Source organism: Ambystoma mexicanum, chromosome 3p (genome assembly GCF_040938575.1).
Source record: "Ambystoma mexicanum isolate Mex_15411 chromosome 3p, UKY_AmexF1_1, whole genome shotgun sequence".
Lineage (NCBI taxonomy): Eukaryota > Metazoa > Chordata > Amphibia > Caudata > Ambystomatidae > Ambystoma > Ambystoma mexicanum.
The window spans coordinates 517,901,937-517,908,618 of NC_090925.1; positions in this window are offsets into that span (position 1 = coordinate 517,901,937).

Consider the following 6,682-nt stretch of genomic DNA (forward strand, 5'->3'; position numbering starts at 1 on the left):
GTAGCGTTTTCAGAGCTGGTGTGATGTGTTCTCTTCTAGGTAGTTTAAGGAGCAGTCAGGCCGCTGCATTTTGTATGCGTTGAGTTTATTTAGGAGTTGTTCTGGTAAGCCTAGATATAGGCTGTTGGCGTAGTCTTATCTGGACATGATGAGGGCAATGATAGCACTAGTTTTGTTGGTGAATGAGAGCAATGGTAGGATCCTTTTAACCGATTAGAGGAGAAAAAAAGATTTTTGATTAGGGCATTTACTTGTGGCTCTAGCGTGAGTTTGTTGTCCATCAGGACTCCCATGTTTTTTACAGTCGATAATGGGGCTGGGGTTTCGCCAAGTTTGGTTGGCCACGGGATGTAGAGGTTGTCTTCTCTGTCTTTTGTGATGATCATTATTTCTGTTTTGCCTGGGTTGAGTTTGAGGTAGTTTCAGTTCATCCAGTTGTATATTTCACGAAGCAGTTCTCTAGTGTTGCGTTGTCTTCTTGTGAGTCTTGTATTTTGTGGATTTGTGCGTCATCAGCATAATTGTAACAGGTGAGACCATGTCTTTCAATTATTTTAATTTGTTGTGACAGGTAGATGTTGAATAGTAGTGGCGAGAAGGACGATCCTTGTGGGACTCTGCATGATAATTCTCGTGGGCTTGATTTGAAGGTTTCATCCATATTGTTTCTGTTCTGTTTTTTAGGAACGATCTGACCCAAAGTAAGGCATTGTCAGTGATTCCGAATTCTTCCAGTCTGATGATGAGGATGTCGTGGTTAACTGTGTCGAATGCTGCAGAGAGGTCTAAAAGTATCAGAGCGGTGCTGTTGTTTGAGTCTACGTTAGCCTTTAGATCATCCCAGATTGAAATAAGTGCTGTTTCTGTTCCTCTCATCGGTCTGAAGCCTACTTTTGCCTGGTTCAATAGGTGATGTTCTTCAATTAAATCTTGGGTTGTTCTATATATGTGTGTTTCCAGGAGTTTAGCTGGGTAGGCGATGTTGGAGATGGGTCTGTAGTTGGAGAGGTCCTCTACGTTTCCTGTTGTATCCTTGAGGAGTGGTTTGATGTATGCTGGTTTGAAGGCTTGAGGCACTCTTCCTGTTGAAATTGATTGGTTGAGGATGTTTCTGTAGTATTCCATGTGCAAGGATTGATTTGTAGATGTCAGGGGGGCAGGGATCCGCGGGGGAGCCAGATTTGTTGTTATGATTTACAAGTTTGATGAAAGTCTCCACTGATATGTGTGGGAAGTTTCGGAGTTTGTTCTGGTGTTCCTTGCATCGGTCAGCGTCTTCAATGTAGTGGTTGAATGGTCTGTTTTGAATGGTCTGTTGAATGTTCATGATTTTATTTTTGAAGTGGTCTGCAAGGTTACTGCATAATTTATTAGATGGTATTGGGATTTTGTTGCAGCTAGGAGGGTTTTTAATTTCATTTATGATTTTAAACAGTTCTTCTTGGGCGTTTGGTGCTTTGAGGATTCTGGTGTCGTAGTATTTCCTTTTTGCTTTTGGTATTTCCTTTTTGTATGAACGGGTATGTTGTTGAAGTTTGAATTTTTTTACGCAGTCTTTATTGACCCTCCATTCTAGTTCTAGTTTTCGATTTTCCTTTTCATGGTGCCTAGTGGTGGGGTGAACCATTTTGCTGTTGCTCTTTTGCAGTATGGACTGAAAGGTTTTTCTTTTGTGATCTTCTTTTGTGATCTGGTCGATTGTTGTGGTAATCCAGTTGTGAAGTATATATAATTGAAGACAATTTACTTAAGGTCAAATTACAATACAAGAAATACACTGACCAAAAACAAGACCAGTCCAGCAAGGGGCATTTTCAGATATGGCTCTCCACCAAATATATCAACCTCCCACAGTGTAATAAGAAACTGAAATCACAATCGATTTGTAGGCCCATTTTCTATTGTGTAGGTGTCCTCTCTTAAATTCGAGGTTACCGGAATCCTGCCACCTTTGATCTGCCCAGTTAGTGGCGTCTCCTGCTGGACCACCATCCTAGGTAAGCCTAGCTCCTCAGGATACAGAAGAAGGGATAGAGGGAGCCCCTTTAGAATCTTTACTAATTCTCTGCTCCTATGCAATCTGAGTCAAACAGTTCCAGGGATGAAGCAGAGTACGAAATCCGGGAAACAAAATCATGTCAGCAATGTAGTATCAAGAAGTAACAAGGTTGGCATGGAGTCAAGGAACAACTCTAATCAGAAGCGCTGTGTTGCCGGGTGAGGCAATACTTATTCCTTAACTCACACAACGTTCTGCGTGTCACGTGACCGCGGGGGCCGGTCTTCTCATTGGGTGCCGTATGCACGGCCGCTCGACGTCGTGTAGGCAGAGGCTTTCAGCGTCGCCATGGCAACCTCCACGCTAGGAGAGGCTGCACTTTCTGTATATGCGTGGACTGCCCGACAGGGGAGCGGAGCTGAGAAGCATTATGCAAAGAACGCTTCCCAGTATGTGAAGAGTTTACAGTAAGTTTATGTGAAACCCTGGGTCAATGTTTACGTCGATTCCTGACAGACACAAATTAAATCGCGCTCCAAGGAATAACCCCAACCTATGAGGATTAGGGAACAATCTCAGATAAACTGGCACATTATTGAGTGGCTTCTCAGACAAGATGAGATAAGAGAATTATTTGGAATTTTTACAATCTTCAAATCATCCTTATCCAATCTTGTTGCCGCGCATTTTTCCCTTTTACCTCCAAGTGTCTAGATAGCAAGATATCAATGGTAACGTCTAGAGATTCTAACAGAAAGTGACAATTCATAATGCAAATGTTAAAAACAGGATCACCTAAATTATCATACATGGTTTTCAAAAACCAAACAGGGAGCATCCAGGTGCCTCTAAAAATGATCTAAAAAGAGACAGGATTTTCCAGTTTACATAGATCTGTAAAGAGACTAACCCAAGTTAATAACTAATAATTGGAATAGGTACTCCCTTGGGTAACTGTGAAACGTTTTTCCAAAATAACCCTTCAAGGATTGGCCAATGAACATTATTACCAGAGTTTAAAACTACTGCATCACAACTGAAAATCGGGAAAACCTTCAATTTATAGCATGACTGTTTATTCAGGCGTTTTTGTTACCAAACCCATTTATGTGCAACTCAAGTAAATAATAGAGGGGACAACCTATAGGCTAAACTGATTCACTCTCCGCTCAAAATGTATCTTATTTTATTTATACTATCTCATGATTAAGACATTGATTTTCAAAGGGTTGGGAGTCAGATCGTTAACTCCAACATATAATTAAAGGGCATTACATTTTCGCTGGAGCCCAATATGCGTTAAGTCTAAAATCAATAAGTCGCCAGCGTAGGCCATTGTCACAACGCGACCCTGGACACTGTGGGAAAGATGGAGGCTTACTTAGGCACCTTGCGGTCCTTTACCGTTGTAGTCTTTTCTGGTCCTTTTCCTTTAAAGGTAGCCACGCCCACAACGCTGTGCGTTGCAACTCGCATTGTCAGCCTTTCGCTAACTTCGCCTGCAGTGCCGCTCCTCGAGCTTGCTCCTTTGATTCTTTTCTACCTAGTACTCTGCCCGCATCTGTTTTCCCTGTTTCTCGGCTCTTTCTGTCTCGCGTCCTTCTGTCCGCTCCCTCGTTTCAGCCCCTCTTCCTTTTTGGGTGCCGTACTGTAGCTATCCTTCGCGTTCCTTCGCTATTTCTCTCCGGCTTGCTGTCTCTCTCCCTTGCGCTTAATTCCTTACACTGTTCTACCGCTTTCGCTCCCGTTCGCTCTCCCTCACTCTTTCTCTCCTTCTCCCTTCCTTGCTCGCTCTCACTTCTGTTCGCTCTCTCATTGTCCTCTCTCTCTCGCTCTTCTGTTCCAGCTCTCTCTCTCTCTCTCTCTTACCTGTGTTTTAGCCTTACCTTCCCTCCTAACTGCTCGTGTGCAGTCTCCGCTCCAGCTTGTCTTGTACCCAGTGGACACACTTCCATTCCTTTTCGACATCAGCATACCTCGTCCGGTTATACTTGGATTCAAGTACTGTTTTGCTAATTACCATTCACCGGCCTCCTCCACTTCCGACACACTCCCTGCCAGCAAGGACTCGCCATCTAACAGGGTTTTTTCTGCCGTCACTGGCTTTTTCCCTGGCGTTAGGGGACTGGCTCCCCTGGGTCCACCTGACTGCTTGTTCTCACCACTGTCAGGGTGGCCTCAAGCGGAGCTCGTCCCTATCTCTACGAGCGTAAGAAAGACAAGAAGGGAAGGAAGAGTACTAAGACTGACAAAGACCCGCAGGATATCAAGAAGGAGGGGAGAAGAAGACCTAAGACTTCTATCCAGGAAGATTCCTCTAAGGAGTCAGGTGAGGAGTCATCGGGGGTGGTAGTTTCCGATTCTAACAGCCATTCAACTCCCCAGGAATGACCAATTATGGAGGGGAAGATCTAGGATTTAATAGGGCTTCTTCAATGTCAGAAATAAATCAATTAGAAAGACTTGGCACTAGAGCACAACCTTGTTTTCAGTGGAGATGGAAGAGGATAACTATCCTTCACTGTTCAACCTAACTTGGATGGTTGTGTCAACAATATCCACAAGATGGGGAGGACAACCACCCTTCAGTAACTTGCACCATAATAGTAAGCGATTGATGCTATCAAACGGTGGTAAGTCATAATTTAGACCACAATAATTTAGACAGTCAAAATGTCGAAAAACATTTTTAGAAAAAAAAATGTAGAAATACAATAATGTCGAAATTTTTTCGAAATGTAACAATATGTATTTTAGATGTAACAATATGTAATCTAAAAACTGTTATATTAAATATATATATATATATATGGGATACATTACTCACCGTAATCGTATTTCTGATGCTTGTATCTGCTTAGATTCACATGCTGTGCATAGGCCGACATCTAGTGGAAGCTGCGGAGTATTACAGTTTGTTTTTCGAAAGTCGAAAATGGGCGTCGACACAGGCGTGCCACTAATACTATCCCTAGTGTGACGTCCACTGTACCCAAGATCCCTCACGCGTGTAGGATCCTCAGATTGTATTTTTTCTGACATGAGGAAGCATGAGGAGTAGCGTGAGTACAGATAATCCAAGCAGATAGACAGAAAGGTAAGACTACAAGCAATCATGCGCCTTCTCTCGGAGGGGAGGAAGGGTGGGTCGCATGTGAATCTAAGCAGATACAAGCATCAGAAATACGATTACGGTGAGTAATGTATCCCTTCTGAGGCTTGTGGAATCTGCTTAGATCACATGCTGTGCATAGATTAGCGAGCAGTACCAGAAGAAGGAGGTGGGATGTGAGAAGGGTCATGAGCAAACAGGTGTCTTAGAACCGCTTGTCCCACTTGTGTATCTGTCTTGGAATGAGTGTCAATGCAGTAATGCTGAGTAAAAGTGTGAATAGAGCTCCAAGTAGCCGCTTTGCAAATGGTGTCGAGGGGAACATTTGCAATGAAAGCCAGAGTGGCACCAATGCCTCTAGTAGAGTGGGCCCTTGGCGTAAAAGGCAGAGTCTTTTCAGAAAGAGAGTAACACAGCTGTATACAGTTGATAATCCACTTCGAGATAGCGCCCTTAGAGACGCGATCCCCCTCTCTGCCTGTAGCTACGGAGACAAACAGTTGATCTGTTTTCCTTAGCGGTCTGGTTTTATTTACATAGTATAGGACCGCCCTACGCACATCTAGGGTGTGTAGTTTCACCTCAGCCGAGCTTTGCGGGTTCTGGAAGAAAGTCGGAAGCTCGATGGACTGGTTTACATGGAACTTACTTAGATATGAATTTAGGTGAGAACCTAGGGTGTGTGCGTAAAACCAGTTTGTCCTTGTGGATAGTAAAGAAAGGATCCTGCACTGACAGAGCCTGAATTTCACTGACCCTTCTTATGGAGGTAATGGCTACTAAGAAGGCCGTTTTATAAGTCAGGTGTTTGAGACTACTTTTATGCATGGGTTCGAATGGGGGTCCCATGAGCTTAGCTAGCACCACGTTGAGGTCCCATCCTGGCGGTGGGTTCGAAATAGGAGGGTGAAGTCTCTTTACTCCTTCCATGAAGGCTTTAACCACTGGTACTTTCCACCACGAGACCTTGTTATGGGATGTGGTGTAAACCGAGAGGGCTGCCAGGTGTACTTTCAGCAAGTTAAAAACCAACCCTGCATCCAGCAGGTGGAGCATGTATGTCACAACGTTGGAAGGAGTGCAATCAACCGGGTTGATTTGTTTATTCTGGCACCAGATAACGAATCTTTTCCACTTATCAAAGTAACAGTGCCTTGTATTTGGTTTCCTGGACTCCTTTAGAATGTCCATACACCTCTGTGGTAATTTGAGATGTCCAAACTCTATGACTTCAGGAGCCATGCTGCTAGGTTCATAGAGTTGGGTTCCTGATGCACTGTTTGACCCTGTTGCTGGGACAGTAGGTTGTACCAGGCTGGGAGTCTGATGGGTTCGCACACCGCCATCCTGCGTAGGTGTGGGAACCATGGTTGTCTCGCCCACATGGGAGCAACTAGGATGAGCGTCATCGATTCCTTGTTCATCTTGTACACCACCTTCCTGATGAGAGGAGTTGGTGGAAAAGCGTACGCAAACATCCCTGACCAGTTCATCCACAGGGCATTCCCTTGGGAGTCCGGCTGGGGGAACCTGGATGCAAATCCTGGGCATTGTTTGTTTTCGCTTGTGGC